This window comes from Pteronotus mesoamericanus, unplaced genomic scaffold (assembly GCF_021234165.1).
Source record: "Pteronotus mesoamericanus isolate MK-2021 breed Mesoamerican mustached bat unplaced genomic scaffold, CSHL_Meso_final contig_2, whole genome shotgun sequence".
NCBI lineage: Eukaryota > Metazoa > Chordata > Mammalia > Chiroptera > Mormoopidae > Pteronotus > Pteronotus mesoamericanus.
Window position 1 is genome coordinate 20,218,388 of NW_026555084.1, and position 25,916 is coordinate 20,244,303.

Below are 25,916 nucleotides of genomic sequence, written 5' to 3' on the forward strand. Positions count from 1 at the left end.
TTTAAACTATTTATATTGCGATATAGTCCTTAAAGGCAATTATTTTGAATGTCTCTTGGCCAGTTTAAATATTAATGATTTATCTTTGGTAGAGCTGCATACTTAAACATTTTTACAGAGTAACTCAAATGTTAATTTTGAGTGCACTCAAGTATTTTTTCTTTTGAACAGGTTTCAACAAGATTAATAGTGTCTATAGTGCAGCAAATTTAATAAACATACCTTATTTTAGAATTTTTTTCATTTCCCATATAGGGCACCAAATATATATATTATATCTGTGTGTGTGTGTGTATGTATATATCATGTCATTAAACCTTTCTCTCCCCATGGGGAGAGCATGTAGTGCTTAGGACATGCAGTTTGTTGCAATAAATGTTAACTTTTATTTCTTTTTCTAATAAAATTAGCCTTTATTCTAGTTGATTTCATAATTTTCCATAATGTTTAACTGTGTCTATTATGAAAGTATATTTGATAGCCAATTTTTAAAAGCTATTGTGAAATGACAAATAATTTAGTTCACGATTTATTATTCATGTTGATTGGGGCATTGCAGTGACTTATGACCTTATGATAGTCACATATTGAACATTAAACCTCTACCAGTTTATTATGAACACTGTTTTAATTTGTTGTTGTTATTTTAATATTTTGTTGTTTTATTTTGTAATTACTGGGGATAAGGGCTTTCTTAATTTCAGGATGATTTTAATTGCAAATTTGTTGCTAAAAAAAAAAAATGACCCTCAAATCCCTTCCAAACAATTTGACTTAGTTATTCAATAGTAGATACAGCAGAAAAGAACTAGACTGAAAATCAGAAGACTTGAATTCTAAGGCTGAGTTGAGCCAATCTATGACCTTGAGTTATTAGGTGTTTTGGAGTTGAAATACTGTCTTTACAATTACATAGTAATTATTTTCAAACCATCTCTGTGTGTTTAAAATCTTACAATCCTCTTAACTTATCACTTTAGTAAAGGGGGCAATGTGGTCGGGGATGGTATACAAAGTTGGTTCTTTGACCCTTTTTTTTATTTTTGTATATTATAAAGCACAAGAGGAAAGGAATGAACCCAGATTTGGTATTTTTATGAGCTAAGAATTTAAAGTAATGTAGTTGATGGTACATCCACATACCTAAGCACTGCTGTTGGTGGTGCCAGAGAGGTTAGGGGCCCTTGGGTTCTCAGAGCTTGATTTACGTGTTAGATACAATGATTATAGATGAGAGCTTAAAGAGACTTGAGAGCACATCTACTCCCCACACTCTTTATTTTTTCAGATGAGGAAATGAGACCATAGAGAGTATCTGGAGAAAGATCACCAAATGAGTGGTATTGCTGGGTTAAATATTCTAATTCTCAGTATCTAAGCTCCCCAGCAGGCTTCTTTTAACATCTGGTCTCTAGTTCTAGAGACCTGAAACATAATACAGATTAGCCAGGTGTTTTATGAAAGTTAATATGAAATCAACTAGTTTAGATTTTTAAAAATATCCAGTATCCACTTTCTTTCTTATATATATTTTAACCCTTTTATTCTGATAATGCTGAACACTAATTATGTGATAGCACTATGCTGAGGATGTTATATGCATTCATCTCATGTAAACCTCTTAATAATCCTGTGAAGGTTTTTAATTCTAGTTTCTACATTAAGTTATTGATTCTGTCAATATCTATGAAGTACAGAGGCAGCTGTTATTTACCTTAATCTTACAGGTGGGAAAACTTGAGACATTTAAAGATGAAAAAAAGAATAGTCAAAAAGTCAATACTGATCTGCAGGGAAATATTTTAATATCGTGTTAGAAATTCCTCCTGGATCTTTACAAATTTTATTTGTCATCAGTGAATCTTTAAATATATAAAGGAGAAATGGGATCAAGCCTCTGCTCCCCTTCTTGTGTTCCTCTAGTCACTTAACACTTGCTGTCAAGTTTCAGCCTCTGGAACACAGTAACAACACCCAGCATTTCCACCTGACAGCACTAGTGATGGGTGTTTACTTTGAAAATTAAAATGTACTATAAAAATTCAAGGTGGAATTTTTAAAGCTCTACCAAGCCTATTGAGCACAAAGCAGCATGTCCCTCGTTAGATGAGTGCGTTAGGGCACCTGTGCCTGGGTAGGTGTCTTCTATTTCTCAGATATTCAGGCTTTTTCGTTGTCTACTGTGTATGACCCTTGAAGGGACACAGATGCCAGTTTCATATGGGCTGCTCTGTTGAAAGCCCTTAGGTGCCAAGATCATTATATTTACATTGATTTTGTTGTGTTTTTTTTTTGTTAGTTTTTCAGTGGATTATTTTAAATATTTGTTAAGCCATCTAAATTTAATAGCCATATTGATAACCACCCACATTGTTATCTTTTTTATTAGTAAATGCTAAAATATCCCCTTTGTTTTATTATCTGGTATTCTTTAAAAAAAATACACAAGATCTTTTTTCATTAAGAAACTTGAATTTGCCTGAAAATGAGAATAATGTTATCAGCTTTAAAATTTTTTTACTTTATATTTAGCAAAACTGTGTGAAAAAGAGCTTCTGACTATATTGAATACCAAAATTTATCCTAAGTGCATAAATTTGAGAGAATTATGAAACTTACTTATAAACTACATTTTTTCTTCACTGATCAAGTGGTTAAACAAAACTTGAGTAAGACAGATTTTATGGATGAAACATAAGTCATAAATCTCTTTTATTAATATGACAAAGAGCCAAGTGCAGAAACAAGTTAAATTGCATTTATATTGGTAAACATACCAATGTAAACTATAACTTAAGTTTGTAGGCAGCTTTCTTAAAGGAAAACTTGAAAAAAATTAATTAGAACTCTACATGAAATCTGTTAACTGGAATCCAGCTGAGTTTATTAGGGACAAGGTGTGACTGTAAAATAGATTAATTTTTTTTTTAAACAGAAAACCCAAAATGAAAATTGTATTTCTGAGCCTCCACCTTGGGAAGCTATGTGTATTATTCCTCTTTTGAAATTGCCTTCAGAACCACCTTGTAAGCTGTAAAAGAATACTGGACCATTACACAGTATTAACACCTAAATGTTCTTGTGTAATCAAAAATGTATTGACTATATATATTCCTTAGCTTGATCATTCACTTTATGTGATTCCAAATGATCTGATTACTTCCAGAAATAATAGAAATTTAATCCTCTCCAAAATTATAACATTTGTTTTCTTTGAGGGTTTTTTTTTTTTTTTTTTTTTTAACCCTTGTAGGTATTTCTATAGAAGTTTAAAAGTGTGTTGAGTGTCCCTGGAATAAGCATCTAGCCTCCCCAAGGTGACTAATCTGAAATGGATGGTGCTCAAGTGGTTAAGTTCCGATTTCTTTTCTGTCAGCTGTCAAGGAGCTTTATGTTAACAACTTATATATTCCCTTTTCCTGACATAGTACAGAAAAAAACAGATAACTCACCTCTACACCTGATTTTTTTTCATGACTGTTTATGTTCAAATAAGGTGGACCTGTTTGCCTTGGCCTGTGATGATAGCAGATGTAAGCAAATGTAAATTCCTATAACAATCTCCCAAACAGTTTAATTGCCCATTCCTGTTCTCCAATAATCAGGAAATTAACTATCATTGACAATCATTATGACAAGAACAACTCAAGTCCACTAAAATTACTTAAACCCATAAAATAGTTTGAGTCTTATAAAATTTACACATTTTCTACTTTTATTTCTTATAACCTGAAAACAAAATTTTCTGCTCTTAGTGAAAGTACTCAAAAAACTAAATGGATTTTGGTTGTCATTACTGTTCTTTCTTTTTTTAAAGAAATTTGGCCATGTTTATTATTTATATAATGCTAAGATTGGAATGGATCCCAGCCTTTGAAATCATAAAGATACATGCTGTGGCACTAAAAATAGGATATACCTTCTGTAACCATGCTGTTGGTGCTGAAAGTCTTTGTGGCTTAAGAACTTTGTTTCCTATGTTTGTATTGAAAACAACCTTTTTTTCCTCAAATATTCTTTCTCCCCCAAAAATGACTTAGAAGTTTTCACTAAGGAAAGGGGATAAAGAGCCATTGTAGCATGGCAGATCTGCTTCATTGGTAACTTTGGTGTTATATTTTCACTTTTTTATTAGCCTTAAATCTCCTAGTTCTTTTGGCACGGAGGTTGGTAGAGTTTTCATTTAGGTAGAAAATGCTTCTGATAAGTAAACACATACACAATGGGCTAGTGTTGGTACAGGCTATGGAACAAGCCTTTAAATACAATCGAAGAAGAAGAAATATTTTTAAAGGGAAGACAGGAAAAATAGGTGAAATAATTTCTAATTCAGTATATTGGAGATGAGTGACCCTTTAATTGATGATGTCACTTAACAGGACTACACAGTGCTTTCAAGGTACCACCAACATATTTAAAAGAGAAAACAGTAAATGAGTGAAGGCACAGGGAAAAGTTGGAATTAAGAGACCCATGGAAAAAGAAAATGAAAGTTCTAAATTCTAGTTCCAGTGTCTGGTTAAATCAGATTTTTTACATTTGTGGTTCTGTATGAGCACTGGGAAGTATATATACCACAACACTACATTGTGTTAACAGGTATAAGATACACAAATGCATGTTCTTAGAACGTAATTCTTGACATGGGTGGAATGGGAGGGTAAAACCCCATGATCTCAAAGGTCCATCCAGCTGCACTAGCAGCAGCAAACATTTGTGGGGCTATGGGCATTGGACATAGAGATAAAGAAGATAAAACCCCCCAGCTCCCCAACATCATAGAGCTCCATGGTGCTCTTGTAGTGCAGCGATTTTCAACCTGTGTGCCACCAGAATTTTTAAAACATGCAATACCTGACTGTTTAGTCAGGGACACTGACTGCTTTTCCCTTAGATTATCAAATGAAAAGTGACAACAGCCAACACAGCAATGGCCACCCAGTCAAAATTATGCCTATATTTTTGTCAGGTGGGCAAAAAATATATTTTTTGGTGTGCCACAGAATTCTAGAGATTAGTTTATGTGTGCCATGAGATGAAAAATGTTGAAAATCACTGTCCTAGTTATCTTCATACCTGTTCCACCTCCTGCCCAATTTGCTTTTTGAAATGTGCACTTGAAGGATGTTAAACTTGTCCTCAGAAAGGCATAATTAAAACTTCATAGAGGAAAGTGTGGGGATGAATAGGGACCAAGAGTTGATTCAGCTATTTGGAATAAAAATGGGGGTAACAAGAAGTTGGAGACAGAAGAAGGAAAAGGTGGAAGTATGAGCTGGTCAGATTAGGAGTGAACCAGTGGAAGACTTCAGTCACCTGGGGAGGAAACTAACATGTATGTACGTTCATGCTATACATTTGTAATGAAAGAAAAGGAGAAGACACAACTTTCACCCGTAATGGATAACCTCAGGGTTATGCATCCTTGATGTAAGACTTTTTTTTTTTCCCCCCTTCTAGTCACTTAAGAGTGTCTTCCTATTCTCTAGAAGAAATATCATCCTCTTTCTAAGCACCCTGATGCATGAGGCCAAAACTGAGAAATTTTTGCCTGTAATGTTCTTCCTCCTGGTAGCCACATGGCTCATTCTCTCAATCTACTGTAGGTTTCCCCCTAAATGCCAGCTCCTACTGAAAGGGTGGCATCTCTCACACATTGCTCCTCCCCTCAACATTAGAGATCTAATTGTTTGTCTTGTCTGCTCTGCTGTCAGAATGTGTCAGGAGATCCGTGATATAGTCTGTCTTGCTTACTTCTATATCCCAGCAAGTAGAAGAGTGTACAGCACTTGGTAAGACCTGAGTACATACATGTTAAATGTATGTGAATAAACAAACTCGACATATAAGCCAAGAAGCTATGTAGGAATGGATTGCACTTCTGTCCTTCCAGAGAAGGGAAACGTCAGCAGGTAGTGAATTTCACTAAGAGGGATGGTAACCCAGGGTATCTTCTCCAGATAGGAGATCACTTTTAAGATGGACAAGCACTTATACATACAGAGAGAAAATAGGTATAAAGAATTTTAATTATCAGTTTTTAAATTTGCTCTAAGGCTGAAATGGGTTGCTTTTCGCAGATTCTTAGAGCAACTCTGGTACACTTACCATTGAACAAATTAGGGTAACCAAGGCTTGAGGGGAAAAGTTGGAGGTTTGGCTTTGTTTTCTTTATCTTGCTCAGGATAATAATCTTTTGTAGCAGAAGTTTTCATCTTTATGTCTTTCACTTGTTTACAAATTGAAATTATTCTAGCATCAGTCTAATGTTTACATTTATGTAGACTTACCTAGAAAGGCAAGAAATCAGTTTACCCATTTTTCAATTAAGTGTATAATCTCTGAATACTCCAAGAAAGGAAAGATATCTTATTTTTGCCTGAATTTCTAAATTTTTTCTTCAGCCTATTTAGATTTTGAATTTAACTTATTCTGTCTATAATAGTTTTTTGACTTGTTCTATCTATAGTGTATAACAGCAATTCAGAAGATTAGTAAAGTAAGTTTTCTCTTCTACTCAGAGCTGTGGGAGAGCCCTGGCCGGTGGTTCAGCTGGTTGGAGTGTCATCCTGTGCGCCAAAAGGTTTTGGGTTCAGTCCCCAGTCAGGGCACATACCTAGGTCATGGGTCCGGTTGGGGCATGTATAGGAGGCGACCGATTGATGTTTCTCTGTCTGTCTGTCTCTCTCTTCCCCCTCCCCTCCTCACTCTTTCCCCCTCACCCCTTCCTTCTCTCCTCCTCTCTTTCCCCCTTCCTCTGTCTCTGAAATCAATAAACATATCCTTGGGTGGGTGAAAAAGAGTTGTGGGAGAGTTCAAACTAATATGGTAAAGGTAGTACAGAAAAGAGAAAATGCAAGGTAAGTCAGCATTAGCTAAAACAAGAAAATCAGATTGGGTCATTTAAGAATGAACTGCTTTCGTGTTCAGGACACACAAAGAGGGAGAACCAAGGACAAGGCTCTGGAAGGCATCCAAGGAGAGCAGCCACAGAAGATACTGAATGAATAGCTGGAGGATGAGGAGACAACAGTAAATTGGGGCGGGAACAGAGTAGTTTGTGCTGTCAAGTCAACTAGGGTGGAAGAACAACAGAATATCGTAATTATGAGAGATTGTTGTTGAAGCCATTTCTCAAAATATGTAAACATTCTCAAAAGTCAAAGCCAGAGAAATCAGTGAAACCCTAAATAAAACAACATAACTAATGATTAGTTTATAATATTTTAAAAGAAGAAACCCAAAGTTTGAGAAGCTAACCAGTCTTTGAAATTTAGATTAAAATATTAAAGTAGATTATGAGGAACATTTCTGAGACCACAAAGAGCCCAAGACTGGGATAGGAGTAAGAGACAAAGGCTGGAAACCAGGAGGGCATTAAGTTTCTGTTCCCTGAGAAGCTAGCACAACAGGAAAAAAAAACTGGCCATACCCTAGTTCAGATTCCTACAACTTCAGCAGTCTCTTGAATATGCTCTTACTTTTTCCATCTCCTTTCTCAATCCATTCTGCACTCACTGGTAGATTAGTCTTCCAACAACACTGCTTTCAGTAGTATTCCCCTAATCAAAAAACATCTTTGGTTTGTTTCTCACAGCATAGTGGTTCTCCATCTTCTTCCTGCCATTCCCCTGTGCCAAGTGGCACATAGCAGAGAGCCACGTGAATATCCCAGCACTCTTGAAAGATGTGGATGATGCCTAATTTCATGCGACTCCATCCCAGTCTATCTTTTATGTAAGAAAGCATATCTGAGTGTAAGCAAGATTATAGGTACATTCTGAATTGGCTTGTTTTGTGATTGTTTTCACAATATTATTTTTGCAAATGTCTTTTCAAAATTTACAAAAAATAATGTGTGTTCATTCCCTTCAGTAAAATTATAGGTACCAGGAAAAGTTTGTAGACTTACTTATATCACTTCTGTTTTTCTTCCTTCATTTCCTGCCTGTGTCTCCCCAACCCACCATATAAGGTGCCTTGGGTTGTTTGCTTTTAAATAAGAAGAGGAGCATCTTATGCCACTTTCTCTGCAGCTTGCTTTTCCCGCCTAACAGCACGCCCTGAACATCCTTTCAGATCAACAGATGTGGATCCCATTCTCTCTAATAGTTGTACAATATTCCATTCAGGTTGTTTCATGACTTTTGTCACTACATACAAGCCTCCAATAAAACACCCTTTTCTGTGTATTCTTGCATATAATGATTTGTGTTTCTAAGCATAGCTCCCCCAAGGAGAGTTGCTGAGTCAAGGATATGCATATTTAAGTTTTTTAACAGCTATTTCTAGATTACTTTTCACAAGGATTACAGGAAGTTACAGCCAAACCTTTCCGTGTTTATACTTTTCTTTCCAATGAAAATACGTAAGTCATTACTAATAAATGCCATGACACAAATGCTAAAGTAGATCACAGCGTACCAGCGTGTGATGGAGCGGAGGACTCCTGCAGTCTGGGACTCGGCTCCGCTCAGCTTTTAGCATCGTGCGACGGTCCAGACCAGTGTAATGCCCGCTTACTTAGTGCACGTTCCTTTATGTAGCCCGGCTCGCAGCCCCCTCTCCCTCATCTGAAGGTACCCTGTGGCACCTGGTGACTGATAGTTCTTTGTACCTAACTCAGTGATTAGCACATAGTAGGTGCCCAATAAATATTTGTTGAATTTATTCTGTTTTCTTTATGTACTTCTGGTTTATCTCAGCAACTAGATTTGTTTTTCTTAAGGACAAGGAATGTTTTCATTACAGCACCTAGCACTTCCGATAACTCAATTTAGGTTGACTGTTTGAACACAAACCATGGAGAAGAGGAAACAAATAGCATGGCCTTGCCTTTAGTAATATATTTTACCCCTTTTAAGGGTAAATCCAGTAACAGCAAATGAGAACAGCACTAGTGTTGAACAATTACTGTATGCTAACAGTTGAAGTTGCAAAGGATATAGTGGTGAGCAAGTCCAATGCTGCCTCTGTCCTCATGGAGCTTACAGTCTAGGGGTGTTACATTTAAAAGATTTGTAGGAACATCAATGGTATCCAATTTCAGGCTCTTTCTAGCAGAGGCTATGTGATATTTATCCATTCATTCGACATTTAATTAGTGCTCACTCTGGCAGGCACTGAAGAGGAAACCCAAGGCAGCCAGGTCTTTGCTGGGAGGCGGGAACCAATCAGAGTGTGTGCATATGGGTAGTAGAGTTGCTCCCAAAGTAGCTTCCCTACTGTGCCTATCTGCATAGAAACGAAGAGCAGATGTTAGAGTCATCAATGTTGGCATATACTCCAAGGGCATTTCTTTTTAGATGCCAATCTGATCACCAACCAAGATAAAAACCACTAAGGAGATGCTCCTGTCATTATCATTGAACCACAGAATTCCAACTGGATCTAGTCTTTATATCGGTCCTCACTTTTTATATGAGGAAACCAAGGTCTAGTACATACAATTAGTGTAGTATTGTGGGTAAGAATTAGGACTCTGCAGTCAGATTCTCTGGGTGTAAGTCTGTAGCAGTTGAATAATCTTGAGCAAGTTCATAACCCTCTACGCCCTCAGTTCCCTTACCTTTATAATGGGCACGATGAGATAATGCATGTAAACCTCACAGCGTAGTGTCTGGCAGATAAAAAGCACTCATGAAATATTAGCTATGATTGCTAGTGAGATGGCTGAGATTAGACAGCTTCAGGCCAAAGGTTCCACCTTGAGAACTCTGTTCATTGTGCCATAGCAACGTATGCATAAGCCATTTCCACTACTTGATAGTTCCTAAACTGGCTTCATGATGGTCTTAACTTTCACTAAATAAAGGCACACTTCATTTTATTGTGCTTCGTGTTCTTGCACTTAACAATTGCGTTTTTCACAAATTGAAGGAAAGACCCTCCACCAGCTTTAAAAAAGGTGACAACTCACTTTATTGTGGTGGCTGGGAACCAAACCAGCAATCTCTTCAAGGCAGGCCTGTCATTATAGTTATGTAATGGAGACTTTAACCTCTAGTACCATTATCTGATCTTTTTGGCCTTAAGTTTGAGGAGGAACTGAAACATGCATATGTGATGGCTGTTTTGTTAGAACAAGTGCTGAGTGCTTCCCATCTGGCTCTCCCACTCTCCCCCCACTGAGTTCCTCTGCTCAGAGACACTCTTACCACCTGAAACTCAGAGGAACTTGATTAAAGTAAGTCAGAGTGGATCTGAAGGAGAGCAATCCTCTCCTGTCTTCACAAAGTCTTGGGGTTTTATAAATAATTTCATTGCTTCTATTACTGTATATTCTGATTTCTGTATATATCTTTGGCTCCTTCTTAAAGAGAATATTAACTTTCTAAAGGTCATAGTGTAATACAAAGATTCTGTCTCTTCAAAGAAGGAGTTTTAAAAATTGATTTTTACAATCCAGTATGAACTAAACCCCACAATTGGAATTGAGAGGACTTTATGGTTGTATATTTTATTTTGTTTTTTAAAAGATTTTATTTATTAGGGTATAAGAGAGAAAGAAAGAGAGGCAGAGAAACATCAGTGTGTGAGAGAAACATCTATAGGTTGTCTCGTGGCCAGCAACCCAGGCATGTGCCCTGACTGGGAATCGAACTGGTGTTCTTTTTGTTCATGGGCCTGTGCTCAATGCATTGAGCCATACCAACCAGGACTGGCTGTATATTTTCAAATGCATAATTGTTTGTGTTCATATCTAAACTTATATACTCTGAAGCACCTTGCATATTCTTGAATGGATCAAGTCACATGTTTCAGCCTTATTTTGCAAATTTTAGTCAAATAATTAAGGATTTGTTGAACATGTTTCTTAGTTTAATATCAATAATCTTTTCCATGTTGGGGCCTATCTTTTATTTTTTTTTTTGAAGATTTTTATTTATTTAATTTTTTAGAGAGAAGGGAAGGGAGAAGAAAGAGAGGGAGAGAAACATCAATGTGAGAGAGAGATATTGATTGATTGCCTCTCATACCCCAACCGGGGACCAAACCCTCAACCCAGGCCTGTGCCCTGACCAGGAATCGAACCTGCGACCTTTCCCTTTGTGGGAAGACACCCAACCCACTGAGCCACACCAGTCAGGGCGACACCCATCTTTTAGAAGTAACTTTTTGTTTCACTTTCTCTGCTTGCTGGAAATGGATTTGTTTGGTACTTGTGTCAGGTAGTCTTTGCTCTATAACAAACCACCCCAAAATGTAGTAGCTTTAAAATATCAGTCATCTCTTATACCTCATGAGTCAACAGGTCAGCTGTTAAATTCTACTGATCTGGACAGGCTCAGCTGATTTCAGCTGGGCTCACTCCGTGTGTCTGTGGCAACCGGCTGGTTGACTGGCAGTGACTGACGGCTGACAGCCACTTCTCATTATCCAGCAGGCTCTCCAGAGCTTGCTGAGAGTGGCAGCAGGGCTCCAAAAGAATCAGCAGAAGCTTGCAAAGCTTCTTATGGGCTATGCCTGGGACAGCTCTTTTTCTGCCACATTCTATTGGTCAAATCAAGCTACAAGGCCAGTCTAGATTTGGGAGAAGGAGGGGCTGCACAGTTATACTGCAAAGGGCATGACCATAGTGAGGAGTCTTTTTTTTTTTTTTTTTTTTTTTTTTTGGCAACCTGTCACAGTTATAGGAAATGGGTGTGTTTGAAATTCTGATCATTCTGTTCATGATATTCTAATTGCCTATGAAACTTGCCCAAGCTGGAAAGTCAGAGTCATCAAAATCAAAAAGGTAAAAGCTTAAAATTTAGAGACTAACTGAAGTTCAAATTGTAGCTCCATCATTTCTTTCAGCAATCCTACACAAGTTACTTAGCTTTCCTGGTAACACTTATAATGGTTGTTTGACCTGAACTTCAGATTTCTCATGTAATTTTTTTAATTATATTTTATTGATTATGCTATTACAGTTGACCTGATTTGTCCCCCTTTGACCTCCTCCAGCCAGCACCCCTCTACACTCCCTCAGGCAGTTCCCCTACCATTGTTCATGTCCATGGTCATGTGTATAAGTTCTTTGGCTACTCCATTTCCTATACTGTACTTTATATTCCCATGGCTATTCTATAACTACCTTCTTGTACTTCTTAATCCCCTCACCTCTCTACCCATTCCCCCACACCTCCTCCCATCTGGCTACCATGAAAACATTCTTCGTATCCCTAATTCTGTCTCTGTTCTTATTGTTTGTTCAGTTTGATTTTTAGATTCAGTTGTTGATAGATAATGTATTTATTGCCATTTTATTCATATTTTTTATCTTTTTCTTAAATAAGTCTTTTTAACATTTCATATAATAATGGTTTGGTGATGATGAACTCCTTGTGTAGTTTATTATAAAGAAAGGGTTAGGTACTTGCTAAGTACTTCTGTAATTGCTTTTATTAATATAAAATTAAAAATTGCTTCTATACCTGTCTCCCACACTTCAGTAAAAGTGCAAGACCCAATCACTTTCTTGGAATAAAAGGAAAGAAGGGAAGTTGTGTTAGGGAAGGGATAAATTCTAATTGTGGCCTCAGAATGAAGCGACTACTCACTAGAATATTTTCCTACAAGAAAAGAATGGCTTAGATCAAGACAGCTAGAGATAAAAATCCATAGGTCTCCTTGGGTAGGATTCACTATGATTCATGCGGTGAGAGTTGTAACATTAGACACAATCCAAATCTAGATTTTTTTTAAAAAAGAACTCCAGCTCCTCTTAGAAACAGTGGGTACCTTAACGCTAGATTTGGGAGTTGTCACACCTAGAAATCAGGTATTATATGAGATAGGGGGAAAAAACAGTATCATCCCACATGAACAGTTACATGTTGACTGCTTTTAAAAAGTTGAAAGGGGCCACCTTGAAATAAAGTAACATGCATTTCTTTTCCTTGTGTTGAAAACAGCTGTTATACTGGGTGGAAACGCAACTCTTAAATCTCTCCATTCTACCCGTAGGAAATAGAAAAGGGTACACACACACAACATGTGGTAAAATTGGGTTAACTTAAGTCACGCAAAGAACCAGATATTTCAGAATCCACTCCACCAGAAATGTTAACTGGAGTTTTTATTGCCTGTCATGGGAGAGGTACAATGTAGTGCTCTCAAAGGAGTGACAACTGAGATTGAACCACCTGTGGCATTAGTTTATCATGGGAAAACAAGCAAGTCAGTCCTTATGTCTGCACCTTAGCTGCCTGTCATATTTAATAATTACACATTCTAAGGAAAGAAAGTTTGGGTGTAGTTTTTATTAATAATAATATTTTATTGTGGACAGTAAAAGTGTGTGGCTTAGAAGCCCTTCATTTTTTAAAAAACTAAACTGGTCTTTATAGTTTTCAATCTTTGCTTTTTTTAAAATCAACATTTCTCAGTTTCAGTCTTTACAAAGACCATTTTCAACCATTAACCAAGGGGAACTTCCACTTCCCCAAACATTTTTGGGACCCAGGGATATTTTCCCAGAATATTCAGTGTTAATTTTATGCCAGTACATGTTTGCAGAGCCAGCAAAAATAGACTGTGCTGAGGAAAGAATCTTAGTTTGGAAGGACGGATTGGAAAGAAGAAAACTTTGACAGGCAAGTAAAGTTCAGCGCTCAAAAGTAGAGGGTCATAGAGAAATGGCAGTTGAAGAGTGTTTCTCCCCACCTGTTGATCAGCTGGGTCAATAAAATGTATTACAGGGGACCTCCCACCTGTTCAGTGCTGCAATTTGTGTTCAGAGGGAGGAAAGGGAAATCATATGTTCTTTCTGATTGTGAAGGTCTTGCATCTGGCTGGGGAGACATAATGCGAATACATGAAATAACTAAGAAACAGCTGTACAGGTGCTGAAGAGTATTCCAGGAGGTCATAGGATGATAAAGCAAGTGTGGGAGGAAGGACAGTCCAATGCATCATCAGGTGGTTCGTCCTTGCACGCAGATTCACATTTCCTGTGGGTCAGGTCTGTCCTAGGCTCACAACAAGTCCATGGATTACGCCCTCGGGCAGGCTTGGGGCTCGTTTCAAAATCCACCACATTCAGTCATGACTGCTTTGGGGGCCACCCCCGTCCTCCCCGTCCTGGGCCAGGGGCACTTTGCCCTTCATAAACCTGCTTTGTTTTAGTGGCCTGGGAAAGAGAAGCTGCATCAGCAAAAGATAACATTTGAATACTGAGAGGTATTTGTGTTTTAACAAGTGAAACAACTTTAAGGAAGGAATGAAATCCTTACGGTGGGATTTCAGGCATTTTACTGACTTTAGTAAAAAGTAAGCTAATTTGAGACAAAAGAGCCTTTCCAGGGTACCTCAGTCACAGCACCTACCTCAGGTGCACAGGAAGCCAGTGAGTAAGTACTACCTGTCTTTCCTGGAGCAGTCAGCCTTGTTTTTCTCCCACTATCATTCCTTGTCTTTGCTCCCCCACTGCACCTTTTCTAAACCCTGATATCCTTAAGTCACAGATAAGTCGAGACTGGTGTTTAAAAAACCAGTGGTACCAAGCTGTTCTTTCTACATACCCAAGTCCCCCTTTCCTCAGGCATGTACTTTGCTTCTATCCTAAGCTCTGAGGGCCCCAATGAGACTTGCTCCCAGGGGAGCAGTGGGTAGCAGGAGCTCATCCCCCTCTCAGTCCCTGATCCTGTCTCCAGGGTTCCTTCCTTTGCCTCAGTATAAACTTACTCTCACTTTCATCTGGGGGGAGAAAAAGAGCGAGTGGTACCAAGTTCTTTCTGGGATACTTTAAGAAAAGTATAGATTTCTGCACATTGCCTCTCCTTCTTACCCTTACCCCTGTTGAAGAGCTCTAGGGATGGAGCCCAAGCATCTGAATATTTTCAAAAACTCTCTAGAAAATCACCCACGTTTGGAACCACTGCTACCTGAAGGACAGCAAGGATGCCAATAAACTCAGTTGCTAAAGAGACGATCATGGGACTTGGACCCTGCTAACATGAAGAGAAGCCCTCCATAGCCAAATAGCCCATGTCCCCAGGTAACGTAAGAATAAACCAGAAGCAGCTGGGCAGGTGCGGCGGGCCCTTCATGCCCACTGTTGTCTAGCCCGACTTTCTCCTGAGAGGTCTTGAGCCTGAGGGGGAACGTGGGCTGGTAGACAGGTAGCACTGGGTGGAGAAGGGCAAGAGTGTGCCAGAAAGAATCTTGTCTGAGAAGGGGCTCCCTTAATGAAGTCCTAGCTCTTGCGGGGCCTCCATGTCCTTATTTAAGAACTTGCCTGAGGTTCTTTCCCATTCTTAACAATCTAGTTCCTACTGTGTGTGTGGGATGGAGAAAGGGTGTGTTCTAACCCCCTTCAGTTTTTTAATATTTCAGTTTATTTCTCCCTCTGCCTTTGTGTATCAAATATAACTTTTGTGACTTTCTGTAATCCTCCAAGTTTACTCTGACGTTTTTTTCTCCTCACTTTTCAATGTTCTAATGGGCAATCGTTTTTTCCCAGCTTGCCTTAGAAAAATTCTAGTTGTCACAGGCCTGATTTTAGGGAGCCTCTCTTAAAAGCTAACTGATGTGGAGGGTTTGTGAAAGTGTGGTAGAGCATTGTGCCTACTTTAAAAGGGGAGAGAAATAGCAACAAGTTGCAAAATACCTAACCCAGCCCTATGTTTTGCATTCTCTCAAATATTTATCCAAAGACTATTAAGAAATTAACACAACTATTTTGAAATAAGGATTTTTTCTTTGGTTTTTTAAAAAAATCACTAACTCCTTTGTTCCTCTTTCACTAATCACTTTAGCAAATAATGCAAGTTTATGTGGTTAGTTTTCAGAGTAGTAGAGTCTTGACAGAATCATTAGTGGTAGTGTGTTATTGTGATGGGTGCTACTCTTTTGATTACTTTTGATATTTTTTATACTTTCTGGAAGTTGACAATTTACTGTTGACCCTTGAACAGCATGGGGGATGGGGCATCAAAGCTCAGTGCAGTCAAAAATCTGCATGTAACTTTTGACTCCCACAAAACTTAACTATGAATAACATTGACCAGAAGCCTTACAGATCACATATCACATAAATAGTTGAATAATACATATTTTGTATATTATATGTATTATATACTGTAGTCTTAAAAAGTAAGCAGAGGAAAAATATGAAGTAAATCATAAGGAAGATAAAACAGTTACAGTACTGTACATACTTACTGAAAAAATTTCCATGTAAGTGGACCCATGAGTTGAAATCTGTGTTCAAGGGTCAACTATACTCGTAAATAAAAGTACAGAATCTTTAATTCTTTAAAATTTAAAAAAATTTTAAGCAACATTCTAATTTGTAGAGCTCTCTGTGTGTTTAAATTGTGTCTCTTAAACTGTGTCACGGACATCCTTCCACCACTTCATTCCAATGGCTATGTGGCTGTACCATGGAGGATTTAACCAGACCTCCACTGAAGGGGATGTAGATGAGCTTTCTTTAAAGTCGTTATATACCACTTTACCTAGGGGGTTCCATTTTTCCTCCTCATTAGATTTAACATGTTTCTCACATGATTCTTCACTCATAAGCTCCTCTGGTTCTGAAGGGTTACTCAGTGTCATCTTGATCAGCCAACCATCTTCATAACAAGAATTGTTGCTAAGTCCTGGATGATTAAACCTTTTTTTTTCTTTTTTGCTATTACAATATACATCTTTCTGTGCATATACATATATCTTCCCCCCTTACTCTCTCATTTCTGTAGGATTATGTCTTAGAAAGGTTTTGAAACTGCCTCAAGTAACATGAGAAGCAGTAAATATTTTTCTTGTGTTTTTCTTTTAAAATTATGTGTTGCACATATAACTAGCTTTCAGTGATTTGCTCTATATAAAATTCCTAAAATCTTCACTTTAAGAATAGATGGGATGACCAGACTTCCTTCATTGAAAAAGTGAGGCCTGTGAAGGATTCTGTGTTCAAATATAGCTGCTGACCTAACGTCAGCCTGGAGTCTGGCATGGCAGTGAGTTGAATCCAGTGTCTGCGTGCATTCCAGCTTCCCATTACTGACATTTGTGGTTTTCATCACTTCATGGTAACCATCCCAAGTTACAAGAAGGGGCCTCTGAAAACAGATAGAATGTGAAGGCCCAAGGAGCTTGAGAAAAGAAGCAGAGTCTAAAGACACAATAGAACATGACCTGAAAATTCAAGTCTCAGGCTCTAAATTCAGCTCCTTTCTTCTGTCTTCCTTTTTGATTCACCCTAAGTTTTTAATCCTTTGGTTTCATTTACTCCTTTTGTAAAACACTCTCTACACTGGTAGGAAGCTGAGGCAAATTATTAATGACTTAGACTATGGAAAAGGTAAACAATGTGAATATTGAATAGTAAACATCCTGAAAAGGCAATAAAGGCAGTAGCATATTTTAATATTAATAGAATAGCAAAATAAGACAGGAAAGAGAAACTGACTTTATAAACTACGTTGAAAACACATCTTTCTTTACTACCATAGGTACCACTTTTTAATGAATTATTTCACTCATATATAAAAAAAAACAGTTATAGCTTACCTGTATTACATGATTTACAGAAACAAGCACTCGCCGCCTCACTAAAGAAGCGATTGTGACTGGTACCTTTGGAGCTCACTGTGTGGTCTTTCCCAGTCATCCCCTCCTCCCCCAACCCGTGGTTATGATAAGACTGAAGTTTGTGTTTTTGTATTCTTTTGCTTTAAGATTCTACTACCAGTTTATACTTCCCTAAATAATACATTACAGGCAGACCTTGGAGATAGTGTGGGTTCAGTTCCAGACCATCATAATAAAGCGAGTCGTGTGAGTTTTTTGGTTTCCTGGTACATATAAAAGTTATGTTTATGCTATACTGTAGTTTGTTTAGTGTGCAATAGTATTATGTCTAAGAAAACAATGTACATATTTTAATTAAATAATTAATTGCTAAAAATGCCAGCTATCATCTGAACCTTCAGTAAGTCATAATCTTTTTGTTGGTGGAGGGCCCTGCCTTTAATTTGCAAAAACACAATATCTACGAAGCATAACATAAGGAAAGCACAATAAAATGAGGTATCTTTCTATTTACTTTCAGGTGTTTTTTAAGCTTCATGTAGTGGACTAGTGTTGAATGTAGCCTTTTACAACCTGTTTTTTTATTTCTAACTGTAAAATTCACGTAAAATGAAATTTATTGATACACACAAATGTTATATTTTTGAACAAATATAGCATACACATTTATCTGTGATCCTGCTAATGGACACTTGCTGTTTTGAACAATCCTGCTGTAAAACTGTCTCTTGGTTCGTACTTGCTAAGAGCCTTCTCTTAGGGATTTATACCAACGAGTGGAATAACTAGGTCAGAGGGTATACATCCACAACTTCTAGGTAATAGCAGATTGTTTCCAAGCAGTGTTAAAAGTATTCTTTTTGCCCCACATCCTCACCAACATGTGGTAGTGCTAGTCTTTCACTTTCGTGCCAGTAGGGTGGGTGTGAAATACTTCCATTTTGGTTTTTCATGGTATCATTTAAGTAGATTAAAAAAATATTTAGAAATCAAGGCAGTTTGTGTGTGTGTGTGGTTTTAATAAAGAAATTGAGATTAGGCCTTAGAATAAACATTGGTTACAAAAGTGGCTAAAAGGAACACTTTCTTGGAATTCTGGAGCTATTCTGCCTCATTGAATAAAACCAGTGTGTTAAATTATGTGTGTGTGTGGTTTACAAGGCAGAGCAGTAATTGTGCTTCTTGAACAGAAGGATCGTAAGCTGTTTCTGAACAGTTGTGCGAGGGACTCCTGTTGTGGGTCAGTTTAAGCCTCCCCAGCTTTCATGTGCTAAAAGCTGAAACAAGGTTTAAAGACAGACGTATTATCTGAGCAGGATGGTCACCAGCTATGATAAAGCGTAGGGAACTCTCGCAGGAAGTTTTGAAATTTACTGGTGTTTAATGAGGGCCAAGGGAGAGAGGTGGGAAAAAGGCTGAAGGAGGTCAGTTCAGCAGTTTGAGAGTAAGCAGAACAATTATTTAGGAAAGGGGGGGGGGGGAATGTGATTAACATTTTATCTTAGCAACAGTGGCATAGACAATGGTAAGTTATCACACAGAACTCGGACCATTTACTGAATGTCCACCTTTGTGATCTCCTCCAATGATAATGCTGAAGGAAGAGTGTAATTCACCCCTGCTTCATTGATAAAGACCCGGAAGGTAAGTGACAGGAAAGGAGAGGACCAAAGACACCCGCGGTAAGCGGCAGACAGAGATGGGGTGTGCCCTCGGGGCTCTTCTTGCCAAGCCCACAGTTCCCTTGCCTCATGCTTTTCTGCTTCCTCAGCACCACAGCTGCAGTTTCTGCTGTGGGTAATGTGTCAACAAGCGCGATCCTCTGCCCTCTGAGCACTCCCACGTCCTGTTAGGGCTAAAGAGAAAAGCCGTGTTCCTGCGCAGGGGCTTACGGTCTTAAGGAACAAGGGAAAAGACTGATAGGAAACACGAGGTCAAAATGGTTTCTGATGCAACCCTATACTGTGGTAAGAATCTGGATTAGTTATAAATTAAAAGCAAGGGCACATTTCAGATTGGAATAAAAATGTGAGAATTTAAAAGAAAAGTAATTTTCAAAATTTGAATTGAGTTTTAAGAAAGCTTAACTTTTCATCCTGGTATTTAAGGTATTACCAAATTGTCTGATAACCTCAGATAGCCACCTAATGTAGTAGAGGGTATACATATAATGAAAAAAAAAATTTATTTTTAAAGAGAACTACCAAATCCAAAATAAAGGTTTACTCTTTAGTGATCTTTGGTCAATTAAGGACTTATTTTAAGTTATCAGAGTAGGACTCACAGAAAACATTTAGTTTCCTATATTCCTACGCTTTTATTAATAGCCTTGCACTGGACTCTTAATTTGTGGTCTAAAGAATCCATGGACATTTAAAGGACAGATTTTAACAGCTTTATTCTGAACTGATACATCTCCAGAGTCAGATTTCCTTTACTCTCAGACCTGAGTTTCAACCACTTACAGTTCAGGTTCCTATTATTTGCTGTTATATAGACCTAATTTCACTGTCCTTAAGCTTTACGGGGGTTTTTTTTTTCTTTTATTTAATTGCTATTTTATTAAATTCTTGAGAATGAGTAAAAGCTTCCAAGTGGGAATTTTGGGGCTTCTGCATCTGTCTTGAAGCCACTCAGGTACATAGTCGTGTGAGTGGGGGTGCACCTGGCAACAGTCTGAAGCCAAACCACGACAGCCTCAGCTAAATGCCAGTCATTGCTGAAGCCTGGAAGGGGTAGTGAGTTCTAATGCACAGATCAGCAGCCAGTGTCCTTACTACGTTGACTACATGCCTCAAGACTCCCTTCTCTAAAAGAAGTGCTTAAGAAATTTATCATTCTGCTCCAGAAGAGACATTATTCTCAAAATTAATTTATCCCTTCATTTTAAGTAAAGGTGGCTAAATAATAATGACATGTTTATAATGAATTTTGAGAAGAATTATAATAATGTATATTACTCCACAGAATTAACATTTTATAGGTCTTTAAAAAACAAAAAGTCAGTGGGCTCGCTGTGCCTAGATGCTGTGCAAAGAGTACCATCTTGTCATTGGTTCCTGGCTGTCAGCCCAGATGACACACAGAGTAAGCCTAAAAAGCCGATAACATCCTCAGTGTGTTTCAGAGCTCTCGGGGCATTTTACTTTTGAATAGACACCAGAAAGTATCTTTTGGATGGGAGGGTTAGGGAAAGAGGGATTGGAGGGACTCTTTCTCCCAAGGCCCATTGAGCTGCTTTAGTATTTGTAACATTTTAACCCAGAGAGCCAGTTTCCATTTTAATGTCCTCTTGCATGAATTTTTAACTTTGTTCATTTAAAAAAATAAAACCTCCACCTCTAGCTGGTGTGGTTCAGTGGATTGAGCGCCGGCCTGTGAACCAAAGGGTCGCTGGTTTGATTCCTAGTGTAGGACATATGCCTGGGTTGCAAGCCAGGTCCCCAGCAGGGAGCAAATGAGATGCAATCACACATTGATGTTTCTTTCCCTCTCCTCCTCTCTAAAAACAAATAAAGAAAATCTTTAAAAAAAAAAAAAACAACACAAAACTTCCATTGAAATGCATTCTTTATTAGGCAAGTGATTATTTATTACAACATCTTTTACAAGTTTTATTTGATCCTCACAGTGTGGTGAAAGGCTTAGAGCAAGTTTAAATATTCCTCTTGTTTTGTGTGAAACAGGTTCGGAGATTAAGTGATGTGGATGTTAATTCAGCAGTTAGGATTTGAAATTAGGTCGACTTCTGATTCTGGGCCTTTTCCCACTGAAGTGCTTTCTGCTTCACAGAATTGTACACCTGAAATGTTTACTTCTCATATTTTTCAGAAGTGCATGTATTTTATAAATTAAAGCATTTCTGCCCAAGTTCATGGTTTTCTAACACCTTCATCCATGCTCCCTTTGTAAGCTTGTGTGAGCCCCTTTTTATCTCATAGTGAGAATCAAAAGACTGGCAAGTGGTCAGGTTCCAGTCCCAAGGAAGACATTGGATAATTGCACAGGTACCAGTGTGCTCACTGCTCTCGTAGTCGCACGTGTGATTGTGTAGAGCCGCACACAGGACCTTGTACAGTGTAACCACACCAGTTTTGAAGTCCCGGCTCCCAGCCTCAAAGCCAAAATCTAGGTAGGCAGTGTCCACAAAAAGAGACATCCTTTAAAAAGTTGTAAGAACACTGTGATGATAGAATTCAAATTTCCTGAAATCTTTATATTCACTATTGTCAGACTCCTCTCAGAAAAATGTTTATTTCAATTTTAAGATCTTAAAGATATCTTAAAATTGGTGACTTTTAAAGTACACTCTAAACTTGAGAATGATACTTAAACATCTTTTTACAATCTGATTTGATACTGTCAGAATGAATGAAGCATTAGAGCTCTAATAAGTTGAGAGTACAACATCCCAAAATGATACTTTTACATGGTTGGTTACTTTTCCTATTTAACTTAGATTAAACTTAGAACAGGGTTTTTCAGCCTCGGCACTACTGGCACCTTTTGAATTGCGTTCCTCTTTGTTGTGGAGAGATGTTTAGCAATGTCCTTGGCAGTCACTAATCTTTTTGGCTCTGGATTTTCCCACTGTGGACATTTCATACAGATGGTATACAGTGTGCCCTTTTCTGTCCTGCTTCTAACAATTAGCATATTTTCAAGGTTCATCACTGTGGTCTCATTGAACACTACATTCCTTTTTTAGGAGCAAGCAATATTCCATTATATAAATATATCGCACTTTGTTTATCTACTCAACAGCTGATGGACATTTAGGCTGTTTTCACTTTCTGGTTCTTGTGAATAACGCTGTTTGATCCCCCTTATCCATGAGGGATACATTCTAATACCCCCAGGGCATGCTTGAAGCTGCAGATAGTGGCTGTCCCATTTTCCAGCCCACCAGTAATGCATTTAAATCCTTTTGAAGCTATTGTAAATTTGTTTTCTTAATTTCATTTTCAGATTGTTTATTGCTACTATATAGTAATTTATCTGAGTTTTATGTGTTGATCTTGTGTCCACACATGCAACAGCTGAACTCATTCATTAGCCCTCGTATGTCTTTTAGGTAGGCTCTCCATGATTTTCTATATATAAAATCTTGTCATCTATAAATATAGTTTTACTTCTTCCTTTCCAATTTGGATGCTTTTTTATTCTGTGTCCTGCCTAATTTCCTTGCTAGGCTATGCGGTATTATGCTGATTAGCAGGGGTGAGCGCGGGCATGCTTGAACTGGTCCTGATCTTGGGGGAAATTTTTCAGTTTTAGCTGAAGTGTGTTTTAGCTCTGGGTTTTTCATAGATGTCCTTTTTCAGACTGAAGAAGTTCCCTTTTTTTTTTTTCCTAAATTGTTGAATGTTTTTATCATGAAAGGATGTTGGATTTTTTCAAATGCCTTTTCTGTTATCTATTGAGATGATCATGTGCTTTTTGCCTTTCATCTTTTTGATATAGTTTTTACATTAATTGATTTCATGTGGTGAGCTAACCTTGTGTTCCTGGAAATACTCTCACTAAGTCATAGTTGTTTATTGTTTTCGAATGCTTCTAGATTCAGTTTGCCAATATTTTGTTGAGTACTTTTACATTTTTCTTCATAAGGGATACTGGTCTGTAGTTTTATTGTGATACCTTTATCTGGCTTAGATACTGTAGTAATACTGGCCTCAAACTGGGTGAGGAAGTGTTTCCCTTCTCTCCTATTTTTTTGGAAGAGTGTGGAATGGATTATTGTCAATTTGTCTTGAACTATTTGGTAGAATTCACCAGTTGTGCCCTTTGGACTTTCTTTGAAATTTTTTGATTACTAAATTAACGTATTTACTGGTCAGACGTCTATTCAGATTTACCATTTCTTTTTGAGATAGTTTTGGTCGTTTATGTGTTTCAAGGAATGTATCCATTTCATCTAGGTTATCTAACTGGTTGCTATACAATTGTTTGTTGTATTCCTCTAAAATCATTTTTATTTAAGTAAGGTCAGTAGGAATGTTCACTCTTTCATTTCTGATTCTCATTAGTTAGGTTCTTGTTTTTCTTAGTCAATCTGAGTAAAGTTACTTTGATTTTCAGTGAAGCAACTTTGGGTTTTATTGACCGTCTCTATTTTTCTGTCCTCTATTTCATTTATTTCCACTCTGGTCTTTACTATTTATTTTCTTATGCCTGTTTTGAATTTAGTTTGCTCTTCTTCTTGTTTCATTAGGTGGAGGATAAGGTTATTGATTTGCATTCTTCTATATAAGGTAGATGTTTACAGCTATAAATCTCCCTTTTAGTACTGCTTTCACTGTATCCCATAAATTTTGGTGTGTTATATTTTTGTTTTCTTTTGTCTCAAGATATTTTCTAATTTCCCTTGTGATTTTTTTTCTTTAACCATTTGGTTATTTAGGGGTATGTTATTTAATTTCTATGTATTTGTGAATTTTCCAAGTTTCCTTCTGTTTATTAATTTCTAACTTCATTCCATGTGGTCTGAGAACATACTTTGTATGATTTCAACCTTTTAAATTAATTTTCCTTGTTTCATGACCTAATGTATAGTCTATGGTAGAAAATGTCCCATGTGCACTTGAAAAAAATGAATATTCTTTTGTTGGGTGGAGTGTTTAATAGATGTCTCTCAGATATTGTTGGTGCTATATGATGGTGTTCAAGTGTCCTATTTTCTTGCTGATATTGTCAAATTGTTCTGTTACTGAAAGTGGGGTATTAAAGTCTCCAACTGTTATTATTAGATTGCTCATTTCTCTCTTTAATTCTGTTTTCCTATATATATTTTGGGGCTCTATTGTTAAGTGCATGTATGTTTATATCTCTTATTTACTATTTTATCACTCTACAATGTCCTTCTTTGTTACTGGAAATAATCTTTTGTGTAGTCTGTTTTGTCTGATATTAGTATATTCACTGTAGCTCTATGGTATATCCTTTGCATAGAATATCTTTTTGTACGCTTTCACTTTCAATCTCTTTTGGTCTTTGAATCTAGGGTGCGTCTAATAGCTTAAAATTGGATCGTGTTTGTTTAATTCATTTTACCAACCTGTTTTTTCATTAGTTTAATCTATTCATATGTAATATAACTATTGATAAGCAGGACTTGACATTTTGCTCTTTGTTTTTTTCATGTCATGTCTTTTTTGTTCATCTCCTCCATTACTTCCTTCTTTTGTATTAAATATTTTTTAGTGCGACCATTTTAATTCCATCATCATTTCTTTTACTCTCTTTTTAAAATTTATTTTCATACTAGTTTCCCTCGATATTATATGGATATTTAATTAGTAGTGATGTTCTAGTTTGGGTTAATACCAATTTAATTTCACTAATGTACACAAACATTGTCTCTATGTAGCTCTACTCCTTCCCCTTTTTGCCGTTATTGTTACAGTTTTTCTCCACATACATTGTGTGCCTATCTACCTAGCTTTATAATGATTGCATAGGCAGTTGTGTTTTGAATCAGATAGGAAGAAAAAGGATGTTACAAAGATACATTTCTACTGTCTTGTGCATTTACTTATGTAGTTATCTTTCCTGCTGTTCTTCATTTCTTCCCTGCGAAGTCACTGTCCAGTGTCCTTTCGTTCCAGCTGAAGGACTCCCGTCGGCATTCATTGGAAGGCAGGTGACAAACTGCCTTCATTTTTGTTACCTAGGAATGGGGTAATTTCTCCTTCATTATTGAAGGATTGTGTTGCCAGGTATAGAATTCTTGGTTGACATTTAATTCTTACAGCACTTGGAATATGTCATTCTACGATCTTTTGGTCTGCCCTTGCATAGTTTCTGATGCAGAATCAACTGTTAGCCTTATTAAAAATCACTTGTACACAATAAGTTGCTTCTCTCTGCTTTCAAGGTTTTCTCTCTCTGTAGCTTTTCGTAGGTTGTCTGTGATATGAATAGGTGTGGATCTTTTTGAATCTATCCTATTGAAATTTATTGGGTTTCTTGAATGTTTTTCATCAAATCTGACATACATATTTTTTTCAATTTGGCACATTTTTGACCATTACTTATTTAAATATTTTGGGGGTTTTCTTCTCTTCCACCTCCCATGACTCCACATTATGCACATTTGATGCCGTCCCACAGGCCCCGAGAATCTGGATTTTTAACCTTTTATTTTTCTTTTGGCTCTTCAGCCTGGATGCTCTTGGCTGCCCTTCCTTCAGATCTGCGGCCGCTTCTGCTTGCTCACAGCTGCTGGGGAGCCCCTCTGGTGAATTTTTCATTTAAGTTATTGTGCTTTTCCACTCTAAAATTTCTATTTGGTTGAGTTTTATAAGTTTTCTTTATTAATCTTAATTTAATGAGATTATTTTTACTTTAGTTGTTTAGACATAGTTTATGTCACTGAACACATTTAAAACAGC

The 25,916-nt window shown here is 37.3% G+C and overlaps 1 protein-coding gene across 4 annotated transcripts in view; it reads left to right on the forward strand.

The window, feature by feature from the left end:
• The window catches only part of NR3C1 (nuclear receptor subfamily 3 group C member 1), a 95,013-nt gene that overhangs the window by 11,437 nt on the left and 57,660 nt on the right, over nt 1-25,916 (forward strand). The gene's annotated exons all lie outside the window — the stretch shown is intronic.